This window comes from Cygnus olor, chromosome 25, assembly GCF_009769625.2.
Source record: "Cygnus olor isolate bCygOlo1 chromosome 25, bCygOlo1.pri.v2, whole genome shotgun sequence".
NCBI classification, from domain to species: Eukaryota; Metazoa; Chordata; class Aves; order Anseriformes; family Anatidae; genus Cygnus; species Cygnus olor.
This window is the reverse complement of record NC_049193.1, coordinates 6,573,876-6,598,676: the sequence shown is the minus strand read 5'-3', so window position 1 is coordinate 6,598,676 and position 24,801 is coordinate 6,573,876. Positions and strand designations below refer to the sequence as shown.

Sequence of the window (24,801 nt, the reverse complement as noted above, 5' to 3'; positions counted from 1 at the left end):
CAGCCTCCCCTCTCACAGCTTTGCCCCATTAGGGCAGGAAGTGCTGCATCTGTCAGAGGTGTTTTTGACCTCATGATGCCAGCAGAGGTGAAAGCTGCATTAGAAGGATTCTTGCACTTAGAGCTGATTGTACCTGGGTGCTTTGGGATTCCTGTCCTCAGGTAGCATTTTGTGTAGTCCATGCACCAGCTTTTAACATGTCAAAAGCCAAAAAAGGTGGTTTTACTGCCTTTATTCCTTCTGCTAAGAGGTCCTGAGTAACCTCACCAAGAGCTACATCAGGGAGGCTCAGTACTGTATTAGCAGGCTGAAGGAGGACTTCCCACCCCAGATATGGTGCTTGGGGGGCTCTGAAGTGGGAAGACTTAGAAAAGCAGGCAGAAGCAGCAGGGCTGCCTGGAGACTGTGGCAGCAAGCACCTGCCATCCTGGAGGCAGCAGGGTTGCTCCCTCAGTGTGTTGCTGGAATGCCTTTCTGCAGGGTGTTTGCGGTGGGAAATAAACCCCATCCCCTGGATGTTTGAAGAGAGAAGACGCAGTCCTTGCTTTCCCTGTCAGCAAAATGTGAGACAGCAATGTAGAAAATGTGTGATTAGTAGAAATTGACTTCTCTTTAATCTTTCACGGGAAAATGCAGGAATGCCTTGGAGGTGCATATTAATGGCATACTAAAGCAATATATAATGAGCCATGCAACAGGTCTGCTGCTTCAGCCACACTCCCAGGGTTCCCCTGTGATTCAGCTCATCAGAGCTTATTTAAAACAGCATCTTCTCCTATTATGCAAATAGTTTTTTTCCTCCCCATTTGGGTATGTGCAATGTTGCTGTGGTACAAGGGGTTGGCAGAAAGGCTGCCCTACACTAAAAGACTGGGGGTAAAACATTAAGAGGTGAAAGTCCTATTCTATTAAAATGGAAAACAAACGAACAAACAAAACAACTCGCTCCTGTCCCTGTTCTCATAGGTCTAACACACTTTCTATCATATTGAAAGCATAAATTCTGTTTAATCCCACTGCCAGAATTACTCTTATCTATATGCCCTAAGCGTGCCAGGAATAGCAAACTTGTATTCATCCTCTGATTTCAGCTTTTTTGGATTAGTGACTTGTTTGTGGATTCTCTCCTGGAGTACTTGTGTATATTTGCTAAATAATATGGACAAACTTCAGCTTTGGTGGTGAGTTATCAGCATGACAGCTGTCTTTGCCAGCGAAAAGGGCTGGAAATTTACACTTCAGATTATATGGTTGCCAGCTCCAGTGATTTTATTATGTATCTTGCAAAACTTAATGTTTTCCTTAAAGCTTCAGCTCTTCTGATGAAATTTGAACTTGAGTTCCGATGTTATTACAAAGCGTGGCTCTGGGCTCTGAGTTGTAGAGGAAAGGTTGCAAGTGTGTCTGAAAAGGCTGAAAAGCCAGCCAGTAAATGAAAGGTATTCATGTTCTTTCATTTAAATCTCCTTACTTTAAAGCAAAATCTCATTATTTTGTGGATAACTAACTAGCTTGGTTAAGGCAGGGCCTCTGGAGGGGCCGAGAGCTTGGTACCTACCTAGATACACGCAGACATACATTTGTTCATGTGCACCTACAAATGTTTGAACATATTGAGCTATTAGCAGGAGACGGGTAGGGCTAGCAGGCTGCTTTACCACAAAATCCTCAGAACATGTCAAATCCTCTGCTTGTCCTCGAGCCCTCACGTGAGAGCTTCTCATCCTTCTGCCCCTTGCAAACTGCTTGATGAGTCTCTGCAGAGCTGACATCAGTTCTCCAAGCAAAAGCCTCATTGCAATGTTTGGCTCTGGGTGTCATAATCTTTAAATGATGCAAAAGCCAATGTTCATCCTTAGAGATGTTGCTTTCTCAGGGCTCTCTTTTCACTCTGTACCACAAATGTGGAGAGCCAGACAGAGCAGATATTTAGTGAAATAAAATACAGACACATGCAAACCCCACTACCTCCAACCTCTTCTAAAGCACTACAGCCCTCTCTCAATCATCCGTGATGCTATTTAGGGAAACTCTGAGGGCTGTGTGAGAAGATGGGAGGATAAGTAACAATTTGTGCTTTAATGCAGACTAGTAATCACTGGATGTCATCTGAATGTGCCTTGTATGTCAGCAAAGTAGGCTCCCCTGCCCTATCCTTCCCTAAGCTGCCTCCTCAGCCTCTCTGAGTGAGCTTTAGCAAGCAGCGAAAATGTGTAAGTGCTGTGTTTCTGATGTGTCACATCGATCACTGGTTCAATCAGGAGAGATTGTGTAGATGCTGACAAGATGTTTTGTCTTTGAAACTATTTAGACTGATTTAAAGTGCCAGGACTTGGGCTTCCAGGATGCATGACTGCCTGGAAACCGCTGTTATGGCAAGTACGGGCAGCCAGTGGTGCCTATCAGAAGTGATGAGTGTTGGGAACCAGTGGGTTTGGGGGGGTCCTTTCCCGATACCAAATTCAGTGGGGTCAGAGGCTGTGCATGGCATGGGAGAGGCGGTATGTGGGAGGGATATTGCCTTCCCCATCTGAATCCAAACATGGTAACCCAGGTGGGGATACATCAGGGTATTTTCTTGAAGGCTTTACACAAAAGAGGAACAATAATGCACTCGGGCAGGCCCCAAAGTCCTTCAGACTTTCCCCAGTGATCGGACTGAACAGTGAGTGAAGTTGAGCTGCCCGCATAGGTACAGGACTGGCTGAGGTGAGGGATCTTCAACCTGTGGTTAGATCAAGAGCTGGAGAACCGTGGAAGTGGATCCTGGGTTCTGCCTCTTGGGAGCTGGGGGCTCTTTGCAGTCCAAGCTTCCAGCACTTGTGTCCTGTGATGGATTTTTGAATTTAGCTGCAGCTTTAACCTGTTGCAAAGCAAATTCCAAGCTGGAGAAAGGGAGAGCCCCTAATCTGGTGGGTGAATAAGCAAAAAGATTATCCAAAGGGGAGGACTTGTCAGGAGGCAATTAGTTGTTTGAGTCTCTTCCACTGAAAGGAGGAGCAGATATTTTTAAAAGCAGCTGGGTTTCCATAGAAACCCCAGGAAAGGGTCCTGTAATCATATGGGGGAAGGGTGGGATTTTATTCCATCCAAATGGCTGCCAAGAAGTTAAATGCTGAAGGTGTTTCAAAACCCCCAAAGCACAGCTGAGCTGGGATTGTGTGTGTGTGCGCGCGGGTGGGTGGGGCTGCTTTTCTTTTATTTACCCATTTGCTGCTGCGTTCAAATTGTTGCATTTTTATTTGAGGGTTTTAGATGGTTTCATTGTCCAGTTCCCTTCCCAAAAGCAAATAATCCCCATATGCTTTGCTGTGCCTGGTGAAAGAGCCCATCTGCGCATGGGAGTCCAGCCTGCAGCCCAGGTTGGGGTAGGTGGTCCCTCGTCTCCTCCTCAGGTCACCTGCATATTCCTGCCGCAGTTTAACCCATTGTAACTGAAGTGATGTTTCAGATATGTTCCTGGAAAGCAGTGAGCTGCTCTGCAGGCTCAGCTGGCTAAGTAGATGGGAAAGGTGGGATGGGGAGGGAGCAAGCAGACCATAAGAGAGCGCTGACAGCCCAGGAGATATGCAGAGCTGAAGGGTTTTCCTCCATGCAACATGCTCCAGGTGATGTTGTGCCTTGCATGGTGTCCTAGTGCTATTTTGTGGGCAAAAGTGAGTTCAGTCTATGCACTGAACTGATGCAATCCTCCTTTGCTCATTCTCGGAACTGGGTAGGCTCAGGAAACATCCTACAGATGCTGGGTGAAAGTTTCCAGGCCTCTTAGCTCCCAAAGAGTGAGAACTACTGCTCACTTACTTGCCCCTGAGCACATAAGGATGTCTGTGCAGGATCAGATCTTGGCACTACCTAGATCATTTGTCAGTGACAAGTGCTAGTCCTCCCCTTTGTGTTTTTGACTCATTCATTCTGATACACATTCCCTTTTCCAGCCACTGTCACCTGTAGTTACCTGTATTTGTTAGGTCACCAGCACGGGCAGCACCCGTACAGTTGCAAGCAATGGTTTTTCTGAGGTAGAACACAAGAAGTAGGTGATTACAGACTCACCCCCTGGCCTGTCACCCACTAACCCACCAGCTCATGGTTGAGCTGTCACCGGACTGTTGATCATTTCCAACCAGGAATTTTCCGAAGTTCGCCTCCACATTTTCCTGTGCTGACAGCCAGCCCCAGGCTTCAATGAGCACAACCATAAACTTTCCAGGGCGCACTGTCCTTTTGCAAGAGAGCATGCTCTGCTTTCATCTCCAGTTCTAAGCATTTTAAGCTGTGATTACCAGAAAAATTTGATGCTTAGCACATCCAGGAATGTAAATCAAAGCATTTGCTCAGCCAGGCTGAGAGCCATAATTACAGAGAAGGAAGCTCAGTGTTTTCCACCAGCCCCAGCTGCATGGAGAGGAGCTGACCTCCAAACATGTCTGGGAAGCTCCATTATCAGAGATGGAGGGATATGAGGATGGTGCACAGAGGGGATGGGTCTTAAGTTTGGCTGCCAAGTAAGGGAGATCCAGATGGTATTTAATGATAATTGCTCTTAGATCTTTGTCCACTGGTTCTATGCCCCTCACAACTTTTTCGAGCTGACTTTGGCAAGTGGAATCGAAGGAAGTTTCAGCAATTCCATGATTTCAAGGTTAAAAATCTCAACACTCAACATGATTACTGGAATTATGAAAGTGCTTTGGAAGTACACCATTTGAAGGTTTTGTTTTCTTTTTAATGCCTTTTTTTTTTTTTTTTCAATGCAATTTATAACATAATAAAAGAATATTCCAGTTTTTGGTAAAATTGATGCAGAATATTTAACTTCAGTGAAATATTCTACAAGAGTCACTGTAGCCTTTTCCCCATACTACACTGAATGAAATATCGAAACTGACAAACTTCCTAGGAAAGTGTTGATTGCAGAAATGAATATATCTTCCCTGATGGCAAAAAACTTCGCTCCTAATACGAGCAGTAGAAATATTTGGTCTCCATTGCCAGAACAATAATCTGAAGATTACCAGGAGTCTTTACATCTTGGTGTTTCTCGTGTGTTTAAGAGATGAGGTTAGCAAAGGCTATCCTTGTGCTTTTACAAGTCTTTGTACTTTCATTAGGTCAAGAGAGCTCAAAAAACCCCAACCAAACAACAGCAACAAAAAAAACTTGCCTGGGTGCCTTGAAACCCCTTGTATCCATTAGCTAACCAACTATCCAACTATTTTAAGTCCCCATAGAGTTGTTAAATGTGCATATAGTTCCTCTATAGGTCTGTAAATGTGAGGCTGCAGCCTCAGGAAAGAAGAACTTCTGCTTTCCCTTGGTTAGACCACAAGAATAAGGAGTCTTTCTAGAATCAAAGAAAGACAATTAAGAACAGATATGCATACCGTTGTGCCTTCTGAAGAACAAATGTGTTCTAGGATCAGCAATCACAGAATTACAAAATCACAGAATCATCTAGGTTGGAAGAGACCTCCAAGATCGCCTAGTCCAACCTCTGACCTAACAGTAGCAAGTCCTCCACTAAACCATATCACTAAGCTCTACATCTAAATGTCTTTTAAATACCTTCAGGGATGGTGACTCAACCACCTCCCTGGGCAGCCTATTCCAATGCCTAACAGCCCTTTCGGTAAAGAAGTTCTTCCTAATAGCCAACCTAAATCTCCCCTGGTGCAACTTTAGCCCATTCCCCCTCGTCCTATCACCGGGCACGTGGGAGAATAGACCAACCCCCACCTTGCTACAGCCTCCTTTAAGGTACCTGTAGAGAGTGATAAGGTCACCCCTGAGCCTCCTCTTCTCCAGGCTGAACAACCCCAGCTCCCTCAGCCGCTCCTCATAACACTTGTTCTCCAGACCCCTCACCAGCTTCTTTGTCCTTCTCTGAACACGCTCGAGCACCTCGATGTCCTTCTTGGAGTGAGGGGCCCACAACTGAACACAGTACTCAAGGTGCAGCCTCACCAGAGCTGAGTACAGGAGGACAATCACTTCCCTAGTCCTGCTGGCCACACTGTTTCTTATGCAAGCCCGGATGCTGTTGGCCTTCTTGGCCACCTGAGCACACTGCTGGCTCATATTCAGCTGACTATCAGCCAATACTCCCAGGTCCTTCTCTGCCAGGCAGCTTTCTAACCACTCATCTCCCAGCCTGTAGTGCTGCTTGGGGTTGTTGTGCCCCAAGTGCAGGACCCGGCACTTGGCCTTGTTGAACTTCATACACTTGTTCTCAGCCCATCAGTCCAGCAATGAGGGATTGGAATAGCAATATTTGTCAAGGTTAGGTAATTCCCAAGTTCCTAGAAATGCTTCAGCTGATGCTCAGATGTAAATAACTCGCCTGCAGGCAAACCTAACTGGTGATAGTATGGAAAATTCATATTTCTTCTAGAATCAGACGAAGCACTCCTCATGCTTCTGCTGTTTGTGGACCATAGCTAATAGCGCTGTTTCCAGTCAGGTCTGGCAATCCTTTCAGGCTGCAGTGGAAAATATCATCAGCCCTAAAATTAGCAACATCTTTATTGCTTTAAATTTGTTGCAAGACCAATCCATTTTTGCTTTCACTCTTTAGCATCATGAAGGCAAGAGCAGGGCAGGGATTGATAATGCACTGTGCTGCACTTGAACCTAATAATTCAGTTTTCTGCCTTAGTGAAGCACAAGAGGAATATTTTGAAAAATAATTATAGCTAAGTTACCTTTGGTCTAGGAGGTCAGGACTAGATATGTAAAGTGGAACTGCCCTGAAAAGGAAAAACCCATTGGCTTTACATGACTGATTATAGAGCATAAGTGTATTGTACCCAAGACCCTTTCTTGTTGTAGAAACAGTTTCTCTTCAATTTCTTTTTAGAGATTTCAAATACTTTTCCCACTTAGAGCAGACCAGAAAACATGGAAGTCAACATTCTTCATGAAATGAAATTTCTCTTCATCCACAATTAAACTTTTTATTTAAATCACTGTGAAGCTTTCATTTTCAAGGTGAAAAGAAAAGGGAGATGTAAGGATTTGGTTCACATACCTGGGAACCAATCTTGGTTTGAAATTATATTTTCAAAATGCTTCATAGAAAAGTCCTTTTAAGTCCAAAATGAAATATTTCGATTTAAAAGGAATGTTGCGAATGTTCCGTTTCAGTAGTTTCTGCATCCCCACTCTGTTTTCACCATAACTGCTTTGTGCATAAAAGTTGTTTGAGTTCTGCACTTGACCACTTTCTGACTATTTCATTAAACTCCTGGACAGGTCCCATAATTGTAAAATGGCTTTACAGGGAAGGTACAATTGCATTACAGCACATTGCCCATATTTAACACTGGCATATGGTGAATAAAATCCTTTAAACACTTGTTAACTCTGGAAGAAGAAATGAGTTAAAGCTCATTTGTCTCTTTCCTTAGATGAATTTTTCATTTTGTCTTTCAAGACCATTGATGTTTGCAAAATGATTTTCTGGCATATGTTCATTCAGTAAAATTGCAGCTGGATTTCAAGTCACCACAAAGTAATGCATGGCATTAGACATACAGAGGGGTATGCACAAGGATATGACAAAAATCCATTTTTATTTTTTTTTTATCTAATTTGGATACATTTGGGTATTGTCTTTTTGTGTCTATCATCTTCAGAGCTGTCAGCATGGTTGGGAACTGTGGCTGATAAATTGCACTTGTCATCACCTCTGGAAAATGCAACAGAGAGCATTTCTAGAGTTGTAATGAAATCGTCATTGTCCTGATCAAAAAAAAAAAAAAAAAAATCACCTCAGTTTAAACTCACAGCCAATAATTTATGCAAAACTCACATTTTTGAAATCACAACCTGAGGCACCATGCTCTGGATAATGTTTAGGTTGACTGGCTTCATAACACTTTTTAATATTTCCAAGTTTATTTTCCACTTTGTAAAAATGAGAAAAAAAATTTCTGTGACATCTCAAGTATCCTTTTGAACGGGTGAGGTATTTCCTCCTCTTCTGCGCATCTCTATCAGATACCACGTGGCCTGAGATGATCACTCTGTTTTTCAGCAAACCTTGGGCTCTTGCTGCGAATTAAGTAAAGCAGTTATTTGTCAGAAAAATAAGGCTTTATATTGGCTTGTGCTGTCGAACAGTGGAATAAATTAAAATGAAATGTTGTTCTGAACAGTACAGTGCTGAGAAGAAGTAGAATCTGCCTCTGTAGACTCTGTGGAAGGGGGAGAGGTGGGAGGAAAATCTCCTAATGACCAGCCAAAAAGAATGGATAAGTATGGATTATTTATATTGGCCTGACCCAGAGTGCCATGGAAGTCATTGCAAGTTTCATCACTGATTTCTGAGTATGTCAGCTTGGGTAGAAGAGGCATAAATTGACTTTGCAAAGTCAATGGGGATATATCGACTTGTACTGCTAAATAGCTGGCCCTATCTTCTTTACTGCTTCAGGATCGTGAAGCTGTGCAGTGAGCAGTCTTTAACTAGGAAGTAAGGCAGTTTGGAACTCTACACTTCTATTTCCCTCCTAATTAATCCCAAGATTAATTTTAAAGCTTATTTTCATTTTTCTGAAAGTTTTTATCCCAGAGATGCCCTACTCTGAAGCCAAGAAGATCTGTACAACAAGCTGACTGCAAAAGGCTGTTTGAAGAAAGACAGCAGGCAGCAAAGAGAACAGAGCTGAAATTTTTGTTCTAAAAAATTGCTAAATAACTAAATAAATTTTACTTCAACTCATCAGCCTGTGAAGTGGTGTTTCAGTGTGTATATGGAGAGTGTTCAGGTGTTTGGGGACATATCTGTAATTAGAATAAGTAAAGCTTGCCATCTGGAGAGAAAATCTGCTTTCTTCTCGATACTGCTGGGGTTGCAGGCAGTTCCACATATGTTACCAAAAGACAATTTTCTTCCGTGGTTACCACCTGCTTGGTTATCTGTGTTTATCAATGAATAAGGGCTCAGTTTGTAACCTGGGCATCAACTTGATATGGCTTGAGTGAAGGGCTTTCTTTTGATACAGGAGAAAACTCTTGGTCATTGAAAATAATCCCCAGCGATGTCTTCAAGGCAATGCCCTATGGCCATGTGGTAATTGGTGATTTTCTGAATACTTTTGTGAATTGGTGAGAAATATTGTTTTTGTTTGTTTGTTTTGTTTTGTTTTGTTTTTTCTCCAGCAGTGAGTTTTTCACTGCCATGGTTGCTGGGGGAGCTTGAAACTGTGACCCAAGTATGACCTGAAAGTTCAAGCACCAGCAAACAAGTAAGAGAAACCAAAACTCTTTCAACAGTCTTGTGTTCTAGGGACACGACTGTTGCTTTCCATAGGGCCGTGCTCTGTCTGTCTCTACCCTGTGGCCCACAGCCTTGGGAACGAAGAAGAGATATGCTGACTGTATGTGGTGCAGAAGGGCAGAGGCTGAGCTGCCCCTTGCTCAGTGTGAGAGGCTTGCTGGGTTTGCTGTAAGATTTGCAACAGGAAGTTGCACACAGCCTGCTACTTGCATTCCTCCCTACAAAAAAAGGAATACATTAGCTGAAGATGTTATTTTGATCAACAAGAGCTGTCACTGGGGGAAAAGGAAACCTCTTTTAATGTTATAGTAAGGAGCTTTCACACTCTGGTCTTGCAAGTATAATATAAACTATGATGTGGTCTCCATCTCTTTGCCAAGTTTCAGTATTTGGCATCATCCCCTATCATCAATATGAAACTAATGACTCAAGCCATTAAATTATCCCTAGTGCCTTTTCCTGCTGAGTAGGAGGAAAATACTTGTAATGGCTATTTTGTGTGTCTGTCTATTTTTCTGAAAAAAACTTTGAGTTTAGAGACATTAATGTTTCCAATTAAATCATACTTGAAATTTTCAGGGTGAGTTGGTGGGTGGTTGTAATTTTCCCTGTAACTGTGTCCTTGAGGCAGAAGGTAAGTAATTCCCTGATTGCTGTCCTTCTCCCGACCTTTTTGCCATGTACCAACCCTGGCCTGTTTGGACATAAGGTGACCTTACTCTTGTTGTCTCCAGTGAGTCTCTGACTGAAGATGTTAAGAGATTGCCATGCTTCTATCTGCAATATGGGCATGTGCCCACCAGAGCTGAGATCCCAGAATTCTTGACAAGGACTCAACCATATCCAGGAACTGGCAAAGGCTCTTGATCCCCACCTAACACGGTGTTGACAATGCCTTCAGCAGCAAAAACTGCTGTATTTTTGTCAGCTGAGTCATCTAAATGCTTGCCTTGACTTAGGGATGGATTCTTGTTTCTTCTGTAGGTGGGACTCTTACCTTGGGAAGTAGATGACACTGAGTCTCATTTGTTTCCTTGGTTTTGGTCCCATTGAATCACTTTTCAATTTAGAAGGTTTAATTGAAGGTTCAATATGTCTCTGGCTCTGAGGTTTCTGATGTTGTCTCAGAGTGTATAGTGTGTGAATATACCTATATGACATGTACCTATATGTTCATGTTCATACATTTACAACTGCATGAATACACATAGGAGATGGAAGTCTCCCATCACCATTTGTTTGGCAGAGTGCTTCTCAGTTTTGTTGAAGGTCTGATTGAGATTTTTAAGGAGGATACTTGAACACACAGCTCAATAACAGCGCTAATGCTGCTCATACCTTCCATTTCTGCCATCTGTCTTGAATGCTGGTTTACTCACAGTTTTTTTCAGAGCTTTGGCCTTGGGAGCACCCTTGGATATGTTGTATCTTGTGAGGGATGTGGAGCTGGAAGCAAGCATCATTCAGACTCTAAAGGTTTAAAGACTTTTTTGCTTAGTGCAACAAGACAGAATTCAAAGCTGATAATACACTTCTCAATTCATAAACTGAATTAACTCTTTATACTGATGCTGGGAAGAATAACTTGCCATTTCTGTGTTTATGGAGCAATAGGTTACCATTCTGGTACTATCTGCAAAAGACAAGGAACTGCTTTAAAAAAAGGAGCTGCTTTTAAAAAAGCTGCTTTAGTGTTTTTTTCTTTTTCCCAGAATGCTTTAGGATTTGAAAATTCCTTCAAGACTGTATTTCTATCCTGATCTGAAGGCAATCTCACGTTTTCATCTCCACATCTAAGTATCAGACTACATCGAGTCAAATTTTGCTTATTTATTTACTATTTCTGTATGTCTTCATTTGAAAATAAGCAATGAATCTCCAAGTGTCTGGTCTCCAGTTCTGTTCAACTGTTATTTAGAGAACAAGGCAGAAACTTTAAAGAAGAAAATTCTTTGCCTGCTTCTCTTGTGGCTTCAGGAACAGTGTTTGTGTTAATGTTGGGATTCCTTTGGAAGCTTCACCAGGAGACTTGTTTTCTTTCTGAGACCGCTTCTAATGTCTTTTTTAAGAAGCACCCAAATAGCTAATGAATAATCCAGATCTCAGTGAAGCATTTGAAATGGGCTCTTTTAGGAAAGGAGACAATGATTTATGGCTGGTGAGTACTTGTTGCAATGAGTGTGGAGAACTGTGGCTCTAATAACAGCAAGATTTATGTCTTCCAATCTATCAGCACCCAAGCTGCACAAGAGATTTTTATGACTGGAACTTTGTCAAGACAATGCAGGCACTTGAAGGTTAAGTCTCTATTTTCATGAATAAAAGTTACAGTTGGAGATTTTTGGTTAACAGAAAAGACTCCTGAATCATCTGTAGATTAAACATAAAAAATAGCTCTCACAAGGGGATTTTTTGGAAGGGAAGCACAGCTGAGGGCTGCAAGGCTGGTGGGGCATAATGTAATTGAAGGATGTGCTCAAGCTGTTCCTTGCAAAAAGTTCTCCTTCAGATTTGACACCCTCTTTCAGAGACTGCAAGAAAAGTTTGTAAAAGTGCTGTTGTTGATTGCTTGCTCTAAGATTTTATTGACTGTCACGTTGAGCCTGATGCAGGGTGCCCGTGGGTGTGACAGGTGACAGTTTCCCCCACTACAGCTGGGTCTTTTTTCAGTTAGCGTCATCATCACTTGCAGTGGTGGTTACTATGAAATGTCATGAGTGTCAAAGATCTGTCCACTGGCTCTCTGCTTGTAGGTCATCTCACTGTCCCTTGGTCTACCCATTTACAAAGGGCGGATCTATTTTTCTAGTCCTACAGTGTCAAGCACAATTTCCTTCTATGTCTTTCCATCCACAGTGTGGTGAAGTTCCATCTCTTATTATTTTTCGTCTGAAAGGAGCACACGTGATCCTTATGTACCTTTTGTAAAAGAAGCCTTTTGCAATGTTCTCTTTTGCAATATTCTATTTATATCCGTCTCTCCTATGTATCTCCCATCTAGTCTTATTTAGAGGGACCTCTGTTTAATCCTTTCACAGCTTTTTGCTACCCTGGATTTCACAGGTCTCCTCCCCACCTCAAAATAAGCTCGTTCATGCCCTGAGAAGCTTCAAAGCTGATAACTGTTAAGGCTTTGTCTCTTCAATATATACACTGTTTGTTAAGTGAGAACTTCTCTTTTATCCCAACCAAAAAGCACATCCAAAAATCAAGGCCAGCTTCCACTACTCAAAATTTTTCCCATTGCCGGTGTTTTCTGCTTTTGCAGTGGCTCACTGTCACTTTGAAGCGGGCTATCCAGTCATGCTCTTGCCTTCTTGTTTTGATCCTGCTTTGCTCGCTCTCTCAAAAAAAAAAAATTTCTTGAGTACAAGATTTGTCTCATCTAGATGCAGATGTATGAGTCATTCTGGGCTCATTTTGTAGTTAATAAAAGAGATGCTCCTGGAGGGTAATTCATCTACCCTATCCTACATCCACTTCCCAAGAGAGGCATCTCTTATCCTTTAGGTCTGCCTTCCTCTCCCTGCTAACTGCAAAGGTGGCCACTCAGACCTACAGGCTTTTTTCTTGGCTCAGTCAGAGCAGATGAATGCCCCCACCTGTATAATTAACGAAAAAAGCCCCAAACATACGCATTACACCGAGTAAAAGGGGCTAAAAATATACTAGTTGAATTCCCAGAGGTCCACTTTAAAAGTACACTCCACTCCACTTAAAAGTCTAAAGTTATCCTAAATAATTCGTTCTGGCAGCTTGATGGTGGATATTTTGCTGTAATGCTTCCTTGATGACATTTGCAATGGCCTAGTTTACTGTTTTTACAAATAATAATTTGTCTGAATTTTCTCTTCGAAGTAGCAAGCAAAAAATAAATGAGCAAAATCTAAACCTGGTAACCTTGTTAGATATTTTAGGTCAATAAATTATCTTCATGCATAGCTTAGTATTTCAGCTTTCCACTCCAGTGGATGAGGGCTCTCTAATGCTTGTTAGAATAGCAGAGATAACTGATTGCATTCTGAAGACAGAAAACATTGAATAATGCAAAGATCTGTGGATTTTGTGATTTTACTTGGCTAGGGAGGAAAATCAATTGATTTTTACAGAGCCAGAGCCAACAAAGGCTTTATTTTCAGTTAGGATTCTGCACACTTTTGTGCCAAACAAGGTACTGAAGAAGTAAAAATGCATCACTGTTGAAAGTGTTTTGGTTGGATTATACCAGGGCTGGGCATTTCTGTCCTGGTTTTCAATTTAAAAATCCAGCACAGACTGAGGGTTTTCTGCCTTTTTTTTCATTGGGAAGTCAGGAAACCTTGTCAGAAACACTAATATCCAGTAGTATTATCCATACTAATATTTTCCTAATATACAAACTAAACCTCCCCTGGCACATCTTGGGACTGTTTCATCCTTTCGCTTGTTGCCTGGGAGAAGAGACCGATCCCCACCTTGCTACAACCTCCTTTGATGTATTTGTAGAGAGCGATAAGGTTTCCCCTGAGCCTTCTTTTCTCTAGGCTAAATAACCCCAGTTCCCTCAGCTGCTCCTCATAAGACTTATTCTCTAGACCCTTCACTAGCTTTGTTGCCCTTCTCTGGACATGCTTCAGCACCTCAATGTCCTTCTTGTAGTGCGGAGCCCAGAAGTGAACACAGCACTCGAGGTGTGGCCTCACCAGAGCCAAGTACAGAGGGACGATTACTTTCCTGGTCCTGCTGGTCATGCTATTTCTGATACAGAATTTCCACTGATCCATTTGGGATATAATAGCAGGGAGCCAGGAACAGAGCTAATTCTGTAACAAAATTTTAGTCTCAGAACCAGCCCAGAAATGGCCTGTGACAGGGATTCACAGCATATGGGTCATTCTTTCTACATACCCATAATTTCCAAGATTACTTTTGATCTAAAAACTACCCTTGGATAGACTGATTTTTTTTTCTAGCAGTTTTTGGAATCTTTTAGAGTCCCTGTGGCAAACCTGGGGAAAATATATGATTTTACCTTTGCATTTCATATTTAAAAGAAAACTTAAACTCAATATGTCAGTCTCACTTCCTCTTCTTCGCAGTAGCCATTTTCTGGGTGTAACTACATATCTTTTGCCTCCCGGAAGTATTGTCTTAAATGAGGTCTATTATTGTAAATCTCAGTATCCTGCAACCATAGACACGTTCTTGGTACTGAGGAGTTGCACCATTTTTCCTTTCTGTTAAACAGGAATGTATTCAACATTTCTAATAGTTTATTGCCCTGTCAACATATGAGGAAATAATAATTACACCCTGATCTGCAGGACTGGGAATTATAATCAACACCAAAGAAGAACATAATTAGAAGTTTGTTTTAGATGCTTTTTTTAGGATTTATTGCACGAGAAATTGCCAGTGTCAGCTAGCATGGTTTTAACCAGTAAATCTAAAAGTGACAGATCATTGTTATAATTGCCATTGCAGCAGCAGTTAAAACCTCCGCTATTTTCTCTAAAACAACAAAGAACAAAGATTATTGAACGAGTTTCACAAATCAGTCAGAGACACTATCCTGTTGTATGATACGCTTTTGTTTTTCAACCCAGTTGCAGGGGTTGCAATTGACTGCAGCTTCTTATAGTAAGGTTTAGGGCTCTTCATGCCATCTTATGATGGCATCGGGACATTGGCCATGTCTGCTGCTGGAGTATGCTCCTGTGTGCTCTGCATCTGCATTCATGTAAATGCTCAGTGCCATAAATTAACACTATGGGAAAGTCCATGCTCTGCAGCTGCAGCTGTGCTGAGTCAGCAAGGTACATTTCGATGATTGTCACTGCAGTGAGCAGTGGCTGCTTCGGGATCCCTTCCTAACTACAGAGATTAGTTTCTTCCTAAAGGGACCAGAGAGGGAAGGATAGAAATAACCAAGATCTGAGCCATCCTGATTAAGTAGCCGGTGGAGACTGGAGACTGTTGTTTATATACTTGCTAAGTGAAGTTTGGACAAGCTCTCTGTGCCCAGGTGCTAAAAAAAATGAAATATCTCAGGAGTCCTCTCCAGTTGTTCCAGCTTCTCAGTGTCCATGGTAGAGTACTAAGTCTCTGAAGGACTGAAGAAGCCTGTAGATTTCCCAGGCTCTAGTCACTTCTGATCATGAGAATCACTCTTGCCCACATGGTGACTTTGGCAAAAAAAAAAAAAAATCTTTCATCTAGGCAGGTCCTTGGGACAATGTTCTGGTTTCAGTTAGGACAGAGTTAATTTTCCTCCTAGTAGCTGGCAGGGTGCTATGTTTTGGATTAGAATGAGAAGAGCGCTGATAACATGCCGATGTTTTAATTGTTGTAGAGCAGTGCTTACACCAAGCCAAGGACTTTTAAGCCTCTCTCTGTCCTGCTAGCGAGCAGGCTAGGGATGCAGCAGGAGCTGGGAGGGGACAGACCCAGGACAGCTGACCCAAACTGGCCAAAGGGGTATTCCATACCATCTGACGTCATGCTGAACAATATATAGGGGTGGCTAGCCGGGGTGGAGGGGGGGCCGGCTGCTCGGGGATATGCTGGGCATCTGTCAACGGGTGGTGAGCAATTGCATTGTGCATCACTTATTTCGTACACATTATTACTATTAATACTATTATTATTATTATTATTGTTGTTATTCTTTTCCCTGTCTTAATAAACTGTCTTTATCTCAACTCACAGACTTCACTTTCCCGTTTCTCTCCCCCATCCCGGAGAGGGAGGGGGGAGGGTGAGCGAACGGCTGTGTGGTGTTTGACTGCCAGCCGGGCTAAACCACAACAGACAAAGATGCTGGCAGCTGGTGGGAAAGGATAACCTTTGAAATCTAAATGTTGTGTTGGAATGTCTGCCTTCTTGTGCTGTATGATGTTTCCAAATCCTGGCATTGCAAGGTCCTGTAAGACTTAGTGCTGCAGGAGGTGTCCATGCTAAAAACAATGCGGATTGAAGTCTTGGTGTGCTTGGGTGTGTGTTTGCACTTCCGTAACACAGCTGGTGAGCTGAAATATAGACACCAGAGATCAAATATTTGGAAGCTCCCAGTAGCTGGATATGGAAAAGTGCCTGAGACAATCCCACACACTTTATTTGCAAGAAAAGGAAGCTGATTACATGATGATGCCTTAGTAGCCTTCTGCTAGCTCAATGCAGTGTTATGAGTGTGGTCTTTTCTGCCTTGGTATGCCATATATCCTCTCATTGAGTTCCAGTGTTAAACTGCTGTTAATTTAAAAAGCTCCCTTCTTCACCTCTGATACAATCTCAAGAGCTTTTCAGGCTGAAATGAATTGGAATCCATGTAAGAGCTATAAAATGCCTTGTATGTCAGACTTTTAACTGACTCCTATGGATCTTTTTTTCTAACCACATGTTACTCTGTAGCTAAGATGCAACAGATCTAGACCTCGCAGTGTTGCTCATGTAGCTGTGCTGACTTCGTTAAGTGTACACATGTATTAAGTTGTCTTGATTTTTGATTTGTTTTTCAAGCACCTGAGAAGTCTAGGTGAATGTGAGAAGGCAGGAAAAGACCTTTTAAGTGCATTATAGATCCCATTTTAACTCTAATAATTATAGCTACAGTGTAATTAAAATATTGTTTAGGAAAAGAAAATAATCCTACCAAACTTAAATCCTGTGCGTATTAGCATATTGCTATCTGCAGCTTTCTGAATTGCTACACCCTTTTACCTTAAAGCAAAATGCTCAGCAACCTCTTTTGCCAGAAATACTGAGCCTGCTAAGCACATCTCTTGGGCTTAGTGGGACCCAGACAGACAGAGAGGAAAATGTCTCTTGGTGTAAACTTCCTTCTCCCTTTTTTAAAGGTGAGAATAAACATGTTCAAATGTTGTCAGTTACAAATCAAAATGTCACACCAGAAGAAAAATCCTTCTTACATAAAATTTCTCATTTTATATTGATTGGAAAGTTCTAAGAGGAGAAATGAAGAATGTTGAACTTGATTTCATGAGCAGACTTTTTTCAGTTACAAGCAGCAGAACAAGCCGTCATACCTACAAAACGAATGCAACTGTTTTCTTACCAGCTCTAACCAGCTCTAGTAATTTCAAGAGTAATAAATTTGCTTGAGAAAAAAAAAAAATATATATCTAGAGAGAGAGAGTCTTCATCAGTCAAAGAAAAGCACCATACATGTCGAAGAAAGTTTGAGGTAATATATCTGATATAAATATACAATCAATTCTTTCAATATCAAAGTGGTTGAATTACCTTGTTTAGTGACATGACAGATGCTTACTGCAAAAAATGAAGGAAAGCATGGATGTTTCTTCATGTCTCTAGCTGAAGCAGAAATTACAGGGCACAGCACAGACGTCACAGGTGAATTTCTATGTCCCGTGTTATGCTGGAGGTCAGGCTAGATGGTGGTGATCATATTTCCTTCTGGCCTTAAAAAATGCACCTGTGAAAATAAAATAAGAGCTTATGGACCATTGAATCCATGTGCTCAGAAATTATTTTTTTAGCAGTATAAATGACATTATCTGCAAGAACAAATAAGCTGCGTCTACTGGAGTCAGTAGTCGAGACTGAAAATGGGAAAAGCATGAGGAGAAAATCCCAACCTACTTAATTGCCTCATAAATCAAACATATGGGCAATAACTCCTGTTTAGGGGAAATTCAGATGAGAAATATGATTACTGCTCTCTGCAGGAAAAAGACTGCAGTTTGACAAAAAGTGTTGTTTTTTTCCAAGTGATCCAAGTGCCAGTGTTTGACTTGCCAGAACTACTTGGGAAGGTCAAAGCTTTCACACATTTTGGCAGTCTCATGCAGGTCAGGGTGGAATTGCCAGGGAGGACTTGAGCTGGTGCAGCTTCTCTCATGGGACAGTTAATCTCCTTTCATGTGTGCTGGGCAAAACATAGAGCAGTTTATGGGTCATTTCATAGAAATTAAAATATATATGGGAAAAAACACTATATGGAGAAAACTTCCTTTTCTTTTCAGGAAAGAAGCATGAAATTTTATTAATGGTGCAGCTGGTGAAATGTCTGAATATAAATAACACCTAAGTGTGAGGTTTGTGCTGGTGTTCACTTGCACTAAACTTCCAGAATGTCCAGCACAAAGTATCTTGCCCGAAATTTTTTTTTCAGTAGGAGAAAAAGCATGTTTTGCTCAATCTAATAAAACTTACATAAATCCACTATCATTTTGCACAGGGAGATGCAGTCTCTGTTGAATGACATGAGGGACAACATTTTATGCGATGGTCCAGAATCTATAGAGAGGATCTTGGAGGGTTGAGAATGACTCCATGTACCAAAACAATCTGGTATAAATACAAAGTTTAAATATTTGGATGCAGGGAGATTTGTATGTCTTTACATAGACACTGGGGTTTGTTTCTGGCTGTTCTGCACTTGCTTCAGAGTCCATCTGCATCTGTTCAATGCATCCATGAATGTAAGACCACACCATGATGGAAATTCAAACACTGCACACACAATAATTCATCTGCAGCTGTGGGTGGAAGCAGGTGCTGCACAGTCTATGTGAATGTGCCAGCTCTCAGCTCATTTGTTCTGACTTGTGTCTCTTTATTTATTTATATTTTTTTTCCCAATTCTGAGTCCCAGAGTTATTTTCCTCTTGCCAGAGAGGGAAAATGCTCTGCAGCTGTCAGTGGTATGTACATGGGAACAGGCTTGCCCACTGGGCAGAAGAGGCTCATCATGCAGCTGGGCTCAGCCTGAGGCATGAGCACGGCAGAGTGGTTGCTCCAGTGTCTTCATTTCCTAATTGGTGGGGCTGGTTCGGGCAAACAACACCAGCAGAGGTGGAGCTGGCTTTTATGCAAAGGCTGGAAGGTGGGTGTGGGAGCACAGTGATAGAGAGCTGCAGAGCATGAAGGGCTTAAATCTCCCCAGTGTGGCGCATGGTGCAAGGGTGACACTAATTATTTTTTTTTTCTTATTGTTATTAGAGGGATTAAGTGGAATTTAATTGGTGCTTTAGCCCTGAGCTGCCCTCAGTGTGGGAGCTGCAGAGCAGACACAGCTAGCACTGACTGCAAAGCCAGTAAACTCCAGCCTATCACCTTCCATGTCCTCTCAAAAGCAAACAAACACTCAGTTAATTAACTGTAGACACCCTGACAGTGATGGGCAGTGCTGGGAGACATCACCCAGGAGAGAGAGAAGGCAGGAAAAGGAGGAAGCAGAAAAAGTCAAGCCACCATAATAAACTCCTCCTGGATACAAGGACGCAAAATGAATCTGGGCTGTAAATTCCTCATTCATCATCATCTGCCCAGCACTGGCAACATGGGCAAGCTGGCAGGAAGGACTCCTGCTCTAACTACCCACACGAGGGCTTTTCTGCACTTTTTTCTATGGCAGTTCCAACATCTGAACTACAGAGTTACAGCATCAAGGAACTATCCTGGACAAAAGGACTCAAATGGTAGGTAGATTTAGACAGGTCCCCAGTTAAATTTTGGATCAGTCCAAGTGGGGTTTTCTTATAGAAATCCCTAGTGCAATTCCAGGAACAAATCCCACCACTGTTGAGGATGACCTCGGCTGTTCCCTGCCACCTGCCGTTAGTGGATGGTCTGGGATGTGATGGCTTTGCCAGCATCTTTGTAGCCATGGACCACTGCAGGATGATGGCCGCTTGATGGAGTATTGCATCCAGACTGAGCCAGTACGTGTCTGGGTCATCCTGCCAGAGCAGCACAGGAAGTTGTTTTCCTCTGTGCTTCCCCTCAGCTGAGTAATTGCTTTGTGTGAGTTTGTCATCTGCTGATGCATGAAGTAAGACAGGGCGAGCAGTCACTGAGGTGTCTTCTGTTCCTAAATCTGCCATGTGATGAACTCGATGGCTTGATCCTTGATTCTTGAACTTGATGGCTTGATCTGATGCCTCTACTGCTCCATCTGCAAAATGGAGATAAGTGCTACGTTCCTCTTCAACTTTCCGGGAGGTGCAGTCATGAAAAGTGTTACATGAGAATTGATGTTCTTGCTCAGGCATAGATTAGGCTGGGAGTCTGTTAGCTTCCTGGTCCCAGGATTCCAACCATCTGAAAATACAGCCAAGAAAAGCTCTCCTAGCAAAATAAATTTGTACAAGCTTCTTCTCTGGCTGATCTGTGCTTTGAGGGATATCAGCAGACTTTACCCTTGCAGAATAGTTGAGGTCCACTTAGCACAGGGCACATCTCCTGCATATGCAAAGCAGGGCATGTGCATGTTCCCTGTGGGATCTGGGATGCACAGAGAGATGCTAAAGCTATACACAAAGAACAGATTATGCTGAGTTCTCCAGTGGTGGAAAAACACCTCAACGTGCTCTGTGAGCATGAGTTGCTCAGTTAATGAACTGACATGGGATCTCTGATGTACCCTTTCTCACAGAGATTTGGGTGTAATTACCTAGATTTTCTGGGACCTACAATTGAAATGACTCATGAGCACTTTGCTAGACCTGTGTAAGCAAAGTTTGAAGTCGGTAAGGTTTGCCACTGGCTGTTTTTGTACGATTTCTGCAATAGTGCCTTTTTTTTTTTTTTTCTACTGCTTGAATATGTCAGCTCTATAGGTCCATTGAACCAAAGAGTTCTTACAGAATACCTGATTATTAGAGTTATTATTTTTATTCCCAATGTTGCCATCATTAAATCAATTTCAAGGCCAGCAGGAGCTGACGAGAAATGCCAACTACCATTATACCCCTCTGGGCTTATTTTCTCACTGAGACTTGCATGCTACAATATTATTCAAGGGCAAAAGAAAAAAAAAAAGGTACAGGGACGAATGATACATTTGGAGACTCTTGGGGAAATACAGGAGCCTTGTGCTGTAACAGGTTTATTGACCAAGCAGTACAAGAGCTCAGGTACCTGCAGTATCTCATTGGCCCTACTTCTTCTTTCAAACTTCAAGTCTCTTAGGCTATTGCTTTCAGCACCTCTGAAATTCCAGTGAGGTCCTTCTCCATGGGCTGTGCTGACCATTGGAGGCTGGCAGGCAACAGTAAGTCTGTCTCAGTTTAATCATGCCAGTAGCTCTGATTCTGATCCCAGAAGGGACCTGCTATGATGAGTCAGAAGAGTCTTCTGCAATTACACGTTAGCTCAGGGTAGCACCTGAGGGAGAGCTTCCACCTTTTTGCACTGTCCCAGCACTGAATTTATAAAACAGACAACTTCCAGGCTTGCAGAAGTGGCTCATGGTAATAGTTTTTCACTGCTGTTATTCTCTCTGGACTCAATCTTTGTTGGTCAAAGTTTGCTAAATGTTAATGGAACTGTAGAGGGTTAAAAGCCAAGGAGGGACTGTTCTGAGAAAGAGGCACAGCCCTGTGTCCTTGTCAGAGTGATTCCTGAGCTCATGGAGTGCCTCCTGAGTAAACTCCTGTAATTGGACTTGAGAGTGAATGTGCAGCTGTATGTGTGAAGACTGCTTCACCATTAGGATAAATAAGAAGACACTTTTTCAAACTTGCAGCTATTGCAGCCTGTATTTGAGTTTCTTAAAGTCCTCACTATAAAAATCTATCATGTCTATCACCACTTTTGTGTCCACTCCAGATCCACTCTGTTAATATTAACTATAAATACACTCCAATGGATAATGTCAAAATAACAACCACCACAAGAGGAAGTAAATAAATGTAGTGTGTTTTTTCATGTGCGCTTCAAAGAAGTTCTGTCTCACAAGTGATTCTGGAGTGGGCTTTTGTCACCAGAGGAGACCTGGAAATCACTGATAGTTCCCTAGAAGCAATGGAGAAATGGCATTGAGCTGTGACCAGTTGATTAAATATTAGCTGAAACATGTTACTGGATGCAAGCCTTGAAGGGTAGGTCTGGGATTTGCACAAATAGAAAAACAGTCTAAGATTTACCTCTTCTCTGGTTGTATCTCTTCTGCATTGCATCCAGCAGTTAACCTTTAGCGGACAGACCAGACAGATGTGCAGAATTCATCTGATTTTCCTCTGCAGACTGTGAAAAGAGCCTATTGAGATAGCAGGATGCCTGTTGTTTAGATGGATCACATGGAGTGTGTTTTCTTCCGCACAGAGAAGCATTACCCAGGGTTTATCAAGAGACGTCAACTGTGTTGAGTTTGTAAAGAGCTCTGGATGGAGTAAAGTAGTTTTGCCAAGGTAGCAGTAATCTTTCTGCCAGACGTATATTTGTAGGCTATTGTGAATGCCATAGGTGAATTGTGGTGCAGAAGGTCAAGGGACAATTGCTTTCATCTGTCTGAAATATACTCTAAGAGCCTATTAGTACTGCGTGTTTAGTGTTATCCTGGCTCAGTTAATTCAGTCCAGCTCTGGCCAAGTGCCACTATACAAACCTTACTGACATTTTCATTTCCATTTCCAGCATCTTTTGCTGGCAACAGACCCTTTGATTACTTCTCACTCAAGTTTTAAAAACTTTGGAAGAGTCTCTTCTTTGTGCAAAACAATTTGATCTTCTTTCACTTCCCAGAGAAACACATCTGAAAAATCTGATACAACTAATTCTAATGGGACTTTGTTTTGTCTGTGTCCTCAACCAGCACCTCCTGCCATTGGAGACCAAACCGACAGGGAATGAAAAGTGAGTTGGCAGAGGCCTTTACTCTTTCTCTGTTATCACTTCCAATGTTTGGTCACCCAGATTTGTAGGAAAGATCCTTGAATGTCTGTGGAAGCTGCTGTAACCAAGGCAAACATCACAGAATCACAGAATCACAGAATTGCAGGGGTTGGAAGGGACCTCGAAAGATCATCGGGTCCACCCCCCCTGCCAAAGCAGGTTCCTTAGAGCAGGCTGCCCAGGTAGGCGTCCAGACGTGCCTTGAATATCTCCAGAGAGGGAGACTCCACAACCTCCCTAGGCAGCCTGTTCCAGTGCTCTGTCACCCTCACCATGAAGAAGTTCTTTCGCATGCTGGTGCGGAACTTCTGGTGCTCTATCTTGTGGCCATTGCCCCTTGTCCTGTCCCCACAAACTACTGAAAAGAGGTTGGCCAAATCCCTCTGTCTCCCACACCTCAGGTATTTATACACATTGATAAGATCCCCTCTCAGTCTTCTCCAGGCTGAAGAGACCCAGGTCTCTCAGCCTTTCCTCATCGGGAAGATGCTCCAGGCCCCGTATCATCTTTGTGGCCCTTCCCTTACAGGTGGGCCCTTCCCTTACATGTCTCTTCCCTTACAGGTGAACCAATAGCCTCCCTGTCTGTGACTTGTACCATGGCTAAGTTCTTCTGGAAATACAACCCTCTTCCTCCAGACCTTCCTCCAATATACTACACTACTTTGGAGAGTTTCCTCTCCAAACTGTAATGGGTGACAAAAAGAACAACAACAGAAACTGGGTTTGACTCCTATCACTCTCCTGTCTTTGTCTCCTATATAAGCATTAGGAGATACAGATTTTTTATTACAAATTCTTATTTTAAAGATAGGAAAATGAGGCACAGAATGAAATTTATCTCCATTAACTTCAGGCATCTGTGATGCAGATGCCTCCATCGGAAAGAACTGTCTAGACTCTTTATGCTATATGGAAAAAGGCAAACATTTCTTGCCTGGTCTAACCTATTTTTACACATTTCCCTTGCAATATGATGGAATTGATGTAATATGGTGTCCTCTGGGTGCTGTTTTTTCTCCATTAACTGTCAAGGGAGTCCAGATAACTTGTTCATATGGAGATGTCAACATTGAAGACACATACATTTGGATAAAAAGTATTAGTCCTGAGGGTCTAAGGGGTGAGATTCATCTCATCATGCTTCATGTGTCCAAAGCGTGGATGTGAACAGCTGAGCCAAGGCATCTAGAATTTTTTCCTCCTCAACAGAGACAACTCTTCCTCAGATGTCAGTAACAGTGGATGACTCATCTGTCCTTTAGCTATAAAAGAAATCAACATGGCTAGCTGAGATGTCAATACATATTTTGCAGATGACTCAGGGTGGGATTTAACTGAAGTGCCTCATGCAAATGCAGAGCGATGGCTGAGACCAGATCTGTGGTGACATACCATCATTTATCAGCAGCTTGTCCAGCTCTGCTCTGCAATGGTGATAATTTAGGGAAAAAAATAACCTGATTCTGGTCCTTCTGAACCTGGTGAATGAATTTCCCTAGATTCCAGCAACAGTAAGACCAAAATCCATCCCCCTGTTTTACTCTGATGTACTGTCACAACAGCTAACCAGCAAATAGATCCCTCACATTGGGCATTCATCTCTCCAAACATGCGAGTAGCTCAGTCAGAAAGAAATAAGCTTCCAAGTATGCTGCTGGGAGGGGGGGACCACGGATACAGAGGGAGCTGATGTTGGCTGTTACCTTAGCAACAATCTTCATCTGGTAAGGAATCTGGAGCAGGCAGTCTGACCCCTGGCAAAAATGTTTAATGGCTTAATGACTTAAATAACTGAGTAATTCTAGGCTGCTATGAAAAAGAGTAGCATGTAGCCCCAGTTGAACATCACTTGTAACTATAATGGGTGAAGTAAACATGGT

The 24,801-nt window shown here is 42.4% G+C and overlaps 1 protein-coding gene and 1 long non-coding RNA gene across 5 annotated transcripts in view; one reads left to right on the top strand and one right to left on the bottom strand.

The window, feature by feature from the left end:
- ASIC2 (acid sensing ion channel subunit 2) overlaps nucleotides 1-24,801 on the top strand; it is a 514,654-nt gene that overhangs the window by 51,456 nt on the left and 438,397 nt on the right. The window lies entirely within an intron of this gene.
- LOC121059596 lies at nucleotides 17,528-24,653 on the bottom strand. The gene is made up of 3 exons (XR_005814585.1): nucleotides 24,508-24,653; nucleotides 22,171-22,283; nucleotides 17,528-17,714 (listed from the first exon to the last, which is right to left on the bottom strand). It is a non-coding gene; the product is annotated as an uncharacterized LOC121059596 (long non-coding RNA).